The 14,306-nt window shown below is 40.8% G+C and overlaps 1 long non-coding RNA gene across 1 annotated transcript; it reads left to right on the top strand.

Moving 5' to 3' along the window:
* Positions 1–8,162: 8,162 nt before the first annotated feature.
* On the top strand, positions 8,163–13,033 carry LOC145420440 (uncharacterized). The gene is made up of 2 exons (XR_013901750.1): positions 8,163–8,298; positions 11,490–13,033. It is a non-coding gene; the product is annotated as an uncharacterized LOC145420440 (long non-coding RNA).
* The last annotated feature ends 1,273 nt before the right edge of the window (positions 13,034–14,306 follow it).

Below are 14,306 nucleotides of genomic sequence, written 5' to 3'. Positions count from 1 at the left end.
TATGTATGTAGAAATTTGTCCCTGTATACATTTTGTTTTCCGTCCAAATTCTTTGAGCTGGTTACATTTGAGCTAGTTTTTGGTCGCAACAAAGAGGGAATGCATTTACTCAAGTTCACTCCCAAAGCCACTGGGTATTATCGGCTGATGATTTAGCCTTTATTACAATTTAATCGCATTTCGCAATCGGTGACCAGTGAATGCATTAAGATGTTTCGGCCCAAATACCTGGAGCTCCATCAAATATTAAGACTACTAAAGCAGACAGACATCAGTCAGTACGCTGTCCTGTGATTCCTTCTTTATGGGTGATCTCCATATTCATATTTTCCTCTGATGCATTTACAGTTAGAAAATTAGAAATTTTAGAAAGTTGCTTTGTTAGACAGTGTCAAATGGGTTTTAAAAACCAGAGAAAGTTTGCATCAGTCACAGTTGCTATGCATGTGTGCAAGCTCCATATTGGGTCTGAGTGGAATATAAAATAAAATGCATGAAGCGAGGTCAATAAAAACGCCAGCTAGACTTTAGTGTGTGTATGTACTACAGAAACTGCAGCTGTTTCTTGTCTTTTATGTGATTGTTTAGCTAAAGAATCATTCTTTTATTTGTTTTATTTTATTGTTACAAGAAGTGATGATGTGAAAAAAACTGTGTTTTAGTTCCACGCTGTGCCTAGTGGGAACTTTTATTTTGAAGATCTACCGGAAGTTGTGCGTTAACATGGAGTGTTTTTACCAGCAACTTGAAGGAAAAAAGACAAAAGCAGACGCTGTCTTGATTAGCAGCAGAAACTGCCTTGGTTACTGAAGAAAAGCTTCGTAAAAGTTGTTAAAAAGTGTTTCACCCTCTGTGTTCAACGATCACAACGGATCACAACGAGAGCAATTACATATTGCACTTGTGTTATTTTCTTCGTGTGTTGCAGATGTTACTTCTGATGATGCTAATCACAGTAGTTGAAGCATAAAATGCTATTTTCTGCTGTACGTGTCATATCAATAAGGAGTGCTTTTGTTATGATGAAACAAACGCAATTTCATAACTTTTTATGCAGAATTTAGTTGTGATGTATGTTCTAAGGAAAATTTAAGCTTTAACATTTATATTTTAATTTGTCTAATAATTTGTATTTTGTGTGTGAATCACAACTATGTTGGTTAGACAGAGGTTCCAACAACAGTTACATTTAATTTGCTAACTGAAGAGTACCACACATTTTCAGGATGTAAATAATTGCAAATTGCAGTTATTGTTTAATTGTTAAATTTATGATAAAAGAGAACGTACAGTAGAATTTTATTATATGAAAATGAAGTGATAGATCAGAGACTAAAAACCTGTTTCTAAATACAGGTCAGGTCTTTAATTGAGCTATGAGCTCTATGAGGAAAAACCTGTGATTCCAATTGATAGCGAGCATCCCAGGGTGATCCAGATCTGCCCAACCAATCAGATGGCCAGTGGTTTATCTGGTTTCTGGTAGGATTCCACCAGTCATCCTGATGGGCAACAGTGGACAGACAAAAAGAGTGCACTCCAGACTATAAATACACCAGGCGTGAAACTTCTTGCAACTTGTGAGTTGCTGACTGACAGATCATTACAGATCATTCCCTCACCTGATCTGTGCTTTGACTTGACTGACCCTCGACTCTATAAAGCTATTTCAAAACAAACTGAAAGATAAAGTTGCAACTTAACCAAATTCCTTTTAAAGGAACAATTCAAATAATTAAGGACAATGCGAGTACTTACCCAGGAGTGGGTTACATATGTGAGGGAGATCATGTGTGGAAGCAGAACACCAGCATGCAAGTGTGAACATGAGTGACATGTAGTCACTGTCGTGCTGCTGTAGAATTAGTAATGAAGACTTCCAGATGTGGTGCACCGTGTGTCTCAGGGATCACTGCAAAAATGTCACTGCGGGCAGTAGAACACAATCAAAATGGGAAAATTCAAACCAGGGCAAGCAACATATTACACACAACAGCAGCAATTGTGCATGATATTAGACTAAACCAAAGTTGGATTTAATCACTGCTGTAAAGCAATAAACATTGCACTAAAGAAAATGAAAGCTAGTGTTGGAATAAACCAAACTCAAAGGAAAGCTATTGTAAAATCAGGGATTAAACATTACAGTTTAAAGAGGCATCGTTGGGCGAGGATACAAGATACTCCACACCAAGGCTGAAAGGAAAAGCACAGTGGAACCAGAGCATTATCATTCCCAATGCATCACATACCGACAATTTGTCATGCCCCTAAGCATTTGATAGTGAAGCAAAGGGTACCCTCCCACGTCCTTATTAAATGCTCTGGGTTCTCCATTGACTCCAATACAAACCGGCTCCAACCATCCATTCCAGCACAAACACATGAGTTAGTAGTATCACTAATAATTTAACAATAAAATAGCTTCATGTAGTAGCCATCACATAGTGTTTTCCAAAGTGATTTACGTGTTGGGATGAAAACGTGGACAAATGAGGGTGATAAGGTGAATGTAAGGAATATGCAACTGAAGCACAACTGTAAGATTAGCGACTTGCTGAAGAGCAAATGTCCAAAAGAGTGAGAAAGGAAACGATGCGTGAGAGGGAGTGTTTGTGGAGCAACAAACAGAAAACCACCGTCAAACACTGCCACAGAATATCAGATCAAACTGAACCACAAAATTAAGACCCTGCATACAGCAAACCAGTTTCATGTCTAATAAAGACCTTTATTCCTAGAAAATAAAGCCTTCACAGAGTCCGTTCTAAAGCCATGTGGGCTGTGGCTGTAGTCTAATGAGGCCACAGGAGTACAGACACTGGCATGTCTGCTTCAATAGAGTCTGAGTTTGAGGGTCGGTTTGGTCAGGGTGGACACAGCAGGACTCCTCTCGGTCTGATGTTGTTTTGTTTTCTATTTTATCAAGCTGATGAAATATGAATCAGTGATTTCTTTTAATGTCCTCTGCTGACATTTGAAATATTTCTTTGTGTTTTCTGTCTCTGGCAGTGATTTCATAAAGGGTAAGAGAGAAAGTTGCCTTTACATCTATTTGGCCTCTAACTCATCTGTTAACTCAGGAAAGCTGAAAAACTGGTGAATAATGACTCAAACCAGACCTAGTAAATAAGTGACTAATTGACCGAGGCTGGTTTGAAGAAGCTTGACAAACTGTCAATATTGGTCCAAGCCAAGCTTCACTCAGCAAAGAGTTCTAGATCAAACGTGCAAAGGAAACGTCAATATTGGGCCAAAGCAGTTTCTTATAAGAGTTTATTACATACTTAACACACAGCACTGATTTCACTTCACACCCTGCCTCTATCCCACCCTCAGGCTGTGAGCCTCTTTAGTGCATCTGAGCAGCTGAGGGAAAGCTTCACTACTACCAGAGTTTATAATGAAGAGGCAAATGCAAAACAGGTATTAGTACGTAGCTTTGAGACACAAATACAATAAGAAAACGGCTTTAGCTAAAGCTCTGTAATTACAAAACCCACCCGGATCGTTACTTGAAAGGATTATCCTCATAAACTTTTAAAACAAGGGCTCAGTGAGTGTTCTTGTAAGGAAGGTGATAGGTTTTTTGCACTGAAAAAACATCAGTGAGTGATTTTTAATTTACTGATTGAACGATGCGCATAAAGCTTCAAATTATGTAAAAAAAAAATAGATCAAGTTCAGAGAAACGGCAAAAAACCCAACAGCTCCAGTTCAGACTCTGCAGGCCTCAGTTAGCAGGTTAAAGTTCATGACTACAAGGAGAGAAAGACTGAACAAGCATGGCTGCAAGAGAAAGCCTCCTCTCCCTGAAAACAACATAGCAGCACGGCGGGGCACATTTGAACAAAGACTTCTGGAATAGATTCAATTCCACCATCAGGCCGGGGTCTTACTGTGTGGAGTTTGCATGTTCTCCCTGTGTTTGCATGGGTTCTCTCCGGGTACTCCGGCTTCCTTCCACCGTCCAAAGACATGCAGTTTGTGGGGATAGGTTAATTGATTAATCCCATAGGAATGTGAGCGCGAATGATTGTCTGTCTCTGTGTGTTAGCCCAGAGACAGACTGGCGACCTGTCCAGGGTGTACCCCACCTCTCGCCCTCGACCCTGAAAAGGATAAGTGGAAGTGAATGGATGGATGGACCTCAAACCAGCTGTGAGCACAGCGGTGAAGGAATGATGTGATTTGTTGCCCTTGCGGTAACTGAGTGCACCAAACGCAGCAGGACAGCAATCCCAAGCACCGCAGCAAACCTCCAACAGAATGGCTGAAAATGAAAAGGAGTGAGGTCTGGAGACCATAATCCAGCTGAAAACTGTGCTGGGACTTTCAGAGAGCTGTGCATAAATGAAGAGAAGCATGGCTGTGAAGAAGAGTGGACCACACTTCCTGCTCACTGATGTGAGTCATGAAACGATCACTGCTGATAAAGATGGCTCTACACACCACACTTCATGGGGTGTACTGCTTCTGCACAATGTTTAATCTGTGTTAAATAAATAACAACTGACATTAATTTTCATTAATATTTAATCTAAATGTTAGAACCTGTTAAGAACCAGATGGATTTTTTATGCCTTGATACATAAAACATGAAACAGGGTCTACTTTTGTTTTTAGATGACTGCAGACACAACAAGTTCATGAAGCTTCTCACTAATGGTGAGAGGAAACAGCATCACTGCTTATTTATACCAGTCACTTAACATAATGAATGCTAAAAATGCAAAGTCACTCAGTGGATTCTGTTTGTTAAAGACAAGATTTCTGGTTAGTCTGTAAAAACAAGGCTATCCGGGGGTGAGACGGTGAGGAGGGACAGGGTCGGGCCTCTGACAGGATCATTAATAAGAAACGAGTGTGGACGCCTGACATTTATTCAGAGCTCTGGCTGCGCTGCTCCCTCAGTGCTTTTCCCATAGGTGCCGGTGTCCTGGGAAAAAAAAGCCAGGACCCTCTGACCCTTTCGAAGGTTTCATTTTTAAATATTAAACACACCACAGCTCCAATATGTAGCTTTTCATCGGCCGCTTATCTTTACTCCAATTTGGCAGATATTTTTAATGGAACTGTTATTCACTGTTCGGTTTCAATCACCTGTTAAAAGGTAGTGTTAAAAGCATCATTACACACTTTGAACATCTGACCTCGAAGGATTAAATGCAAAACGTGTACACGCAGAAGCTTCTCTTTCAAGCGGAGACGATGATGTGTGAAATTAGTCAAAGACGTGAGTAATATTAAAATACTCCCTTTTTCTTTTGTTGTTTTGTTACAGCTTTCAATGAAATTGACGCAACTGACGCAAATTGATTCTCCGGTGGGGATCAGCTCACAGCCTTTTAAAACAAAATGAATCCGGACTTTATGATGCATTTTCTTTTCTTTATAAAAGTCCTTTAAAGTCCTGTAGATATAACAGAAGCATCGTCCTTCAGTGAGTGGCTGACACACTTCCAAGTCATTATTAGTATTAGTCCTTCTAGGTGCTGTGATGACTCTACGTTGTGAGTTGCGGGTCTTACAGGGGCGTTTGAGAAGAGTGTGTGAGAGCAGAGTGGGGATACTGAGAGTTTGGCTATGAGGTCCATCAGTAAGGACTGCTTCACTGAAAGAGTATCCTGTCAAAGCACCGCTGCAGGGAAAAGCTCAGTGTTCACAATACACGGGGAAAGAGAAATTATGCTGTCACTAGATCACATATTCCACATATTGCTGTTTCTGCCTGTGAGCTGACTTCACAAAGAGCAGCTCGCAGTTTGCTCTGACCTCTAAAATTTAGTAAAAGTGAAACAGATGAATACACAAAAACCTGACACAGCAGCAGGAAATGTGTTTGTCGCTTTTAAAATCTGTAATTTTGTCCTCACACGCATTTCCGCACAGCTCTTAAAACATTTTTCTTGATCCTGTGTGTATGAATGAATGAGAAATGATCATAAAAGCCACCACACAAAGACTTTGTTATTGAATTAGCAACAAAATCATTGTCTAGTTGTGCACTGATGGTCAAATGCTCAAATGGTCTGTTTTTAAGTATATTAAGCGTTAGTAAGTGTTTTAATAACATTAATAATGATATTTTTGCATGTCTTCTGGCATTTTTCCACTTGAGGCTCAAAAACTACTCTGGAGTGTATCTGTATATCTGTTCCTACTGTTTGAGGCTCCCAGACTATTATCTGACGTCCCTTCTCACTATATTTGGTGTCACTGCGCTGAATAAATTCCATCACGGTCGGAGATATACACAAACACTCTCTGTGATGTATGCTGCAAAGACAGGGAGTCTCAGAGTAATAAAGAGATCCACACTATGAGCATGTGCTTGTGTTTGTGACTGAAATACATAATATGGCATCTAATGCTGTTATTGGGGAGAAGAAACTCAATAATCTTGGCATCAGAGGAGTTTCCAGGTTTCAGGAGAATCTTCCGGAAAGATTAAAATCGGCTTACGACTGAGACTATTACACGCAGTGAGGGTTGTTAGGTATTTTGATACCACGGTAAGCATTTACAGGATATTGTTTTATACAGAAAAGAGTTGCTCAATAAGGCCCAACTACTAGTTGTTTTTCTCTTTCTCTGTGACCCAAGAATTAATGTGTAGGACTCACAAGCTGGTACCCCAAGGTCGAAAACACCACAGAGATGAGACCACTTCTTTACTCCCATCCTCCCTTTTCCTTATCTCCTGGAAAAGGCTCGTTAAAGGCTAGGTGGTTCGTTTCAGAATTCACTAATGAAAGAACTCTGTATTTTATGTCTAGGAGTGTATTTTGCTGGGATGATCATAAATTGTAGCTGAGCTGATAAACTACACACAGGATACTTCTTTGTTCACAAGGCAGGAAGACGTTTCCTTATTTGGTCTGTACCGGTTTGAACTGGGAAAGCTGACACACGAACCTTTTTTTCATCTATATAAACTGCTGTGTATCAAATAAACCTTTGAGTCGATTGGGAAGGCAACCTAAAGCAGTCTCTGTTTCCTTGTTCTCCCAAGCTGCTCCCGAGCTCGTACTAACACGCTGAATGGCATACCTGAGTGTTACTTTAAATAATTAGGAATCTTAGAAGGAAAGGACAGAACTCTGCTTATCGCTCACGCCACGGAGGAAACCCGGGAAGGCAATTTCCTTCAATTTTGGTGTCAGAAGTGGGATCCTGACAGAAGGTAAATATGTGTCTTTCATATTTATATAGAGACCATATTATACCTCTCTCAGTGATCGATCCATAAAAAAACGGGATATGCTGACGAAGTTTCACTTAGTGATCCAGAGAGATACACTGACTGACTTCCTCAGTCCCCGAATCCATAAAAAAACGGGATATGCTGACGAAGTTTCACTTAGTGATCCAGAGAGATACACTGACTGACTTCCTCAGTCCCCGAATAAAGTAAATTAACCCTTGTGTGGTGTTGGTGGACACAGGAAGTTGCCTGTTGTCTTGAATATTTTAATTTTGTTTAAAAAATAATAATAATAATAATAATTAATTGTTTAATTAAACGTACGTTAAAAAGTGAGAAGTTGCTCACTCAGAAAAAGTGACACAGAAAGTTGCCTGTTGTCTTAAATACTTCTCGTTAAGTGAGAAGTTGCTCATCAAAGAGTGACACAGGGAGTTGCCTGTTATCTTGAAACGTACGTTAAGAAGTGAGAAGTTGCTCACTCACAGAAAGCTAGTAAATAATTAAATTTAATTTTGTTAAAAAAAAAAAAAAAAACGAAAGAAAACTGAAAACGGGTCTCACAGACCCGATTACCATACAAGGGTTAAAAGCAGTAAATTAAAAGCAGAAAGAACACAGGAAGTTGCCTGTTGTTTTACGAGAAGTTGCTCGTTAAGCGAGAAGTTGCTCGCTAAGTGAGAGTTGCTCACACAAACAAAAAATTGCTAGCAATAAATTTAAAGTGACCTCAGCTGTGCCGCAGCGAAAATACTAACCTAAATCCTCCTAGCGTGTAAACCCCTCTGGAAATCACTGAACATGGGTCAGAATAATTCAAAGACCACAGACAGGTCCGATAAAAAATCTAAAGTACCTGTAAAACCAAAAATTAATAAAATACAAAATAAAGTCTCAAATAACGGCTCAGTATAACTCCCATTTCCGGTTACGTGTAACCTACGTCCGCGAATCGGTGAAGACGTCCATGATCACGTATCCAGAACATGCGGGAGTGCTTATGTGACTGACTTTGTTTACAACTTAAGAAGTTCAATGCATTCTAATTTCTTTCCGGAGCCTTATCCCGAACGATTATCGCCAGAAAACAGGTCAGTAGAAATGTTGAATATCATTTGTGATAAGAAAAGTAGTCTGCTTAAAAAGTCCTGTAGAAAATATATGACAGAATGCCGCGACGTGATGCATCAAATGTTACCGCTATGGACAAAAGGAGGGTAAATAATGACAAAGTCGCCGATTTCTTTAAGAATCTAAAGAAATTCCTGCTAACAATGTCCAGAGACAAAATTGACTTAAATGCAGTAACTATGTGTAAACAGAAGCCTGATGAATCTATCCTAGTATTCATAAAACGCTTTATGCACTGTTGGACAAGCTAGAGGTGCAAATTTAGCTCAGTTTTCCAGCAGCCGCAGACACCCAAAGCAAAAATGAATTTGTGTATTTCATTTAACATAAAGGGTGAAATGTTTGCTGACACTGATAACAGCTTATGTTTTCTCTGCCCTATGTACCGACATGATGGAGAAGGAACATCCTCTGTGTCAGCTGGACCCTCAGCAGAGAATGAACTCAACATCCTTTTTGTCCGGTACTCTATGTCACACACTGTGCCAAAAAAAAAAAAAACGTGTACAGACGCCACTACCAGGTAATCCCATGACTGGGAGCCACACTTTTGTTTCTCTCACACTGTTCAACAACATGATAACTGCTCACACAAGTGAAGGTCAAACAGTGATTTTGTTACATAACTCAGACATAGGTTACGAAATATGTCGTCACATAGATCTAACCTACCCTATCCACTGTACTATTTCTGCACTTACGTTGCCAGCTGAATACCAGAATATGACATTGTGGTCAAAAAGTGAGAATGATATAGGATTTATTGACTGCATACCTTATCACGCACAGCTAAAAAAAAACAAAAAGCGAGTATATGTCGGGCAATGTCCCCTTTCCACGGAAGAAGCCGCAGCTCTAGATGTCATCATAGGAGATTTATTGACTACAGGAGCAATAAAGCCCACACTCCTGTCAATCCTGTGCCAAAGCCTAACAAACCTGGCGTATGGCGTTTCATACAAGACTTAAGGCAAATTAATGCAGTCAACATTCCTCTGCCACCTCTCGTTTCAGATGTTCACAGCATATTGACATGCATTGCATACACATTTTACCGTGGTGGATTTATGCTCCGCTCCTTTTTCTCATGAAGACACACAGCCGTTATTTGCATTCACACATAGAAATAAGCGGTACACTTGAACTCGTTTGCCCCAAGGCATGATAGACAGCTCTGCTGCTTTCTCTATGGTGCTTCACTCCTCCTGAGGGCTGTACTCTGATCCACATGTGGATGACCTCCTCCTCTGTGCTGAAAGTGAAAAACTATGTCAAACTGCTACACACATGCTTCTCCAGCACCTCCAAAAGACTGGCCACAAAGCATCTGCAAAGAAAATGCAGTACTGTCAGACTTCTGTTCAATATTTGGGATTCACACTGTCTCACGGAAAACGTTCCATGACTGCAGACAGGGTCAAAGCTGTGACCTCTGTCCCTCGGCCCACTACACAGAAGGAAATGTTGTCCTTCTTAGGCATGGTGAACTATTGCAGACAGTGGATACCAGACTGTTCTTTTCATGACCACATTCTGCGTGAATGCTGCAAAAAAGACAAGCCTCCTCGAATACTGTGATCCACAGAAATGACTGTCTCTTTCAATGCATTAAAGGGAGTGCTGACCTCCGCCACTCAAAGGTGCTGCCTGAATTGTTCAGGAATGCCGGCCTGCCTGAGGGCAGTAGCAGCTTGCTCTATCATGATAAGGGACTGCGAGAAGCTCACACTCTCACATGACACTATTCTACATACCAATCACCAGGTCACGAACATTATAGCAAACATAACTAAACAGCATATGCAAATCTCACTATAAAAGCGAGCAGCACACCTGATTCGCCAGCACATTTATTGATCCTATGCTGTGTTCTTCTGACCGACAGGATGGCTCAGACAGGCTTGATGATCATGACTGCATGACACGTATACAGGAATCCACAGCACCACGTCCAGATTTAGAGCAAACACCTATCTCAGACTCAGCCACGGTTTATGTGGACGGGTCCTGTTCAAGGCCGAGTGACAACTCATTTCTTTGTGGCTATTCAGTGGTAACAGTGCCTGACATCATACTAGAGGCTCACTCATTACCATTTCACTCAGCACAAAAAGCAGAGCTCATGGCTTTAATACGCGCCTGTGAGCTACATTTGGATAAGCATGTGACAATTTACGCACACAGCCGCTATGCATTTGGTGTCGTACATGACTTTGGCACATTGTGGAGACAGAGAGGATTTAGATCTGCTGATGGAAAATAAATTGCTAAATTCTGATTTTGTTCAAAGACTTTTTCAGGCTATACAGCTGCCATCGGCCGTTGCAGTTGTAAAAACGAAAGGACACAGTACAGCTGACACAGACGAAGCAACAGGTAATGCCTTAGCAGACGTGACAGCCAAGGCTGCAGCTGCATCACAGCCCCCACCTCCGCAGGAAGTATTATCTGTGCCCCTACAGCTGCCACTTAAACTCCCAGACTATTTAGACACAAATGTTGATTTAAAATTCATACAAGAGCAAGCCTCTGCATAGAATAATGACTGTACCTTAGAAGACAGAGATGGCCTATACGAAAATCTTAAGGGTTTGATTGCCCTCCCATATTCCCTGATGCCAGTCCTTGCCCGACATTTTCACTGTGTGAGTCATGTCGGACAAAGAGGGGTAATAGGGGCAATAAAATTAAGATTTGTAATTGAGAAAACATCACATGCAGTAAAAAGCATATTAGCAACCTGTCTAACATGTGCGCGAACTAATGTAGGTAGCTCAAAAGCAAAACATCAGCATTTACCACAACCAGATTTTCCATTTCATACATTACAAATTGATTTCACACACATGCCAGCGCAAGGAAGCATCAAGTACTTACTGGCAATAGTGGATCAATTTAGTAAATGAGTAGAAGCTTATCCAACCTCAAAAGAAACTGTAGAAGTAGTCTGTCAAAAGTTGAGCAATGAAATAATACCCAGATTCGGAATACCTCACCAGATTAACAGTGATAGAGGATCTTCATTCACATTAGAAGTAATTCAAAAGTGTGCTAAAACTTTAATGACCTGGGTCAAATTACTTCCTCAAGTCCTCTGTGAGATTGGAATGACTCAATCTGCAGTAACCAAATTATTTCCATTTGAAATAAGACTATTTCCAAGACCATGGTCAGCTTCCAGAGGGGCACCGCTAGTAGAAGGTGATGTATATTGCATTGTCCACTGATGTTCACAACCTGGTAGAAAAACTGAATAATAACTATCAGAAAGTTTGTCTCTCTCAGCTTTTCCCCTCCACAGTTCCACCAGTGGAGACAAGGAGATGCATGTTGGAGAAGCCACTAAAACCAAGGACTCTCTGGGAGGCCGCGCGTGTTCCAGCCCCCAGACTGTACTGGCAGTGACGAAGAACCAGCATCCTCACAGACGGACAACCTCAGTGGATTCATGCCAGCAGGGTTAAGACCAGCCCAATCGGACCATCTCAGGCGTCGGATCAAGTAGACGACATCTCCGGCGAGCCAGCGCCCGGAACTAGAGCAAATAAACACACACGGGTAGATGACATCTCCGGCGAGCCAGCGCCAGGATCCAGTGCACACACACAATCACTGATTAACACACAACGCCGGAAAGAGCCAAGACTCAGAAAGCCCTTTGATCCCCCACCTGAACAACAACAAGGTACTCAAACATCCAGCAGGAACAGAAAGCCAAAAGTACCACATGATGTCTAACCTGATAAAGCCAGACTCATTCCATCCTGATAATGGAGAAAATGAAATGCCCATTGTCATCATACGACGCTTATTCTGTGTCTCTCGAACCTGGGACCAGGCCAGGAGACGACTGAAGAACTGTCTTTTTTATATATTTAGGTTATTAATCATATCTACTGCATTAACCTTAGGATTTTTATTTACTATTTCATATTGTAAACTGCAACCCTGTTCACATTTCTGCAAGCCACATTTTCAATGATAACCCATATAGCTACCAGTACAGCCACTTCAATGTATTTGCAATTAGCACAAATTGATCCTGAGGATGTGCCAGATGTTACCAATGATGTTCCTGATGTGTATATTGAACATTAGGTTGTGAACTATTACATTTTATGATTTGCTTTTTATATTATGTTATTACATTTGTGATTTTTCCTTTCTATTTGAGTTATTATTTTTAAAAATAATAAAAGAGGGGAACTGTTAGGTATTTTGATACCACGGTAAGCATTTACAGGATATTGTTTTATACAGAAAAGAGTTGCTCAATAAGGCCCAACTACTAGTTGTTTTTCTCTTTCTCTGTGACCCAAGAATTAATGTGTAGGACTCACAAGCTGGTACCCCAAGGTCGAAAACACCACAGAGATGAGACCACTTCTTTACTCCCATCCTCCCTTTTCCTTATCTCCTGGAAAAGGCTCGTTAAAGGCTAGGTGGTTCGTTTCAGAATTCACTAATGAAAGAACTCTGTATTTTATGTCTAGGAGTGTATTTTGCTGGGATGATCATAAATTGTAGCTGAGCTGATAAACTACACACAGGATACTTCTTTGTTCACAAGGCAGGAAGACGTTTCCTTATTTGGTCTGTACCGGTTTGAACTGGGAAAGCTGACACACGAACCTTTTTTTCATCTATATAAACTGCTGTGTATCAAATAAACCTTTGAGTCGATTGGGAAGGCAACCTAAAGCAGTCTCTGTTTCCTTGTTCTCCCAAGCTGCTCCCGAGCTCGTACTAACACGCTGAATGGCATACCTGAGTGTTACTTTAAATAATTAGGAATCTTAGAAGGAAAGGACAGAACTCTGCTTATCGCTCACGCCACGGAGGAAACCCGGGAAGGCAATTTCCTTCAAGGGTCACATCTCAAATAAACTGTGGGGCATTCAAACACAGCAAGCAGAAATTTATGTGGCTGAATCTTGAGGGGAGGAAACTGTAAATATACCTTTTGGATGAGCTCGAGCACACAATCCTTTCATTTGTGAAGAGGAAGAAAAATATCAGAAGATTCAGAGTTATTTTGAAGGACACAGACTGGTGTTACCTGCTGTGACTGTTAAGAATCAGCTCCACAGTTTTCTTTATTATCTGTCACATAAACCCTGTCCCAGCGTAGATTCTCAGATTAAACATCACCAAAGTTTCAAATAATGAGGTCCGTTTATGTAGTGGTGTTTTCACACCTATAGTTGGTTTACTCTGTTGATGAGCTTGCTAACTTGTAGCTTTCCTGCTAGGATTTGGTTTTCATGCAGAGAAAAATCAATGTAAACTCCAAAATGTGCCACTACAAACACTTTAAGAATGTTCAGTCTGCTCATTGGCCAGATGTGTTTGGGTGCGAGGAACAAAAGTAACTACAGGAAGAGGGTGCTGCGTGAGAAAAGAGTTTGCATTCATTTCACAGTTGTACAGACCTTTGCAAGTCTATATTACCTTCCTGCCTTGAGAATACAAAGCATCAAACCTGTAACGTTCACCTGGTAGTTGGTTTGGTTTGGGGTCGGATCACGGTCACATCAAAAAACTGCTCTTGTGTTTGTTTGTAACTGTACCAAAACCACAGTGTTTTTGGTCCGCACGCAATTACTGTGTTTGCACCGGCACGAACAAACCTCACCAAGGGGTGACACAACCTCGATCCAAACAGACTAAACGCCGCTGGTGTGAAAACACTCTATAAATCATCTCTGTAAGCCAGAAACTCAGACTGTTGATAATTTTTCCTGATCTTGGATCTTTATTGCATCACTGAATGGAGATGTGTTTACAGGAGCAGCCAATCAGAGGAAACTGGCCTTAAAGAGAGCAGCTCGAACAGCTTGTTTCAGAGCCAGTATAAGATAAATAAGGATTATTTGGAGCAATTATCTTCATAAGTCATGTAAAGCTGCACTGGTGCAGTCCAAGAATTAAAAAGAAATATGGAGCTGAAAATGAGCAGAAACCCAGT

This window comes from Astatotilapia calliptera, chromosome 15 (genome assembly GCF_964374335.1).
Source record: "Astatotilapia calliptera chromosome 15, fAstCal68.1, whole genome shotgun sequence".
NCBI classification, from domain to species: Eukaryota; Metazoa; Chordata; class Actinopteri; order Cichliformes; family Cichlidae; genus Astatotilapia; species Astatotilapia calliptera.
Note: the sequence above shows the minus strand (reverse complement) of the source record. Positions and strands in the feature narration are given on the sequence as shown.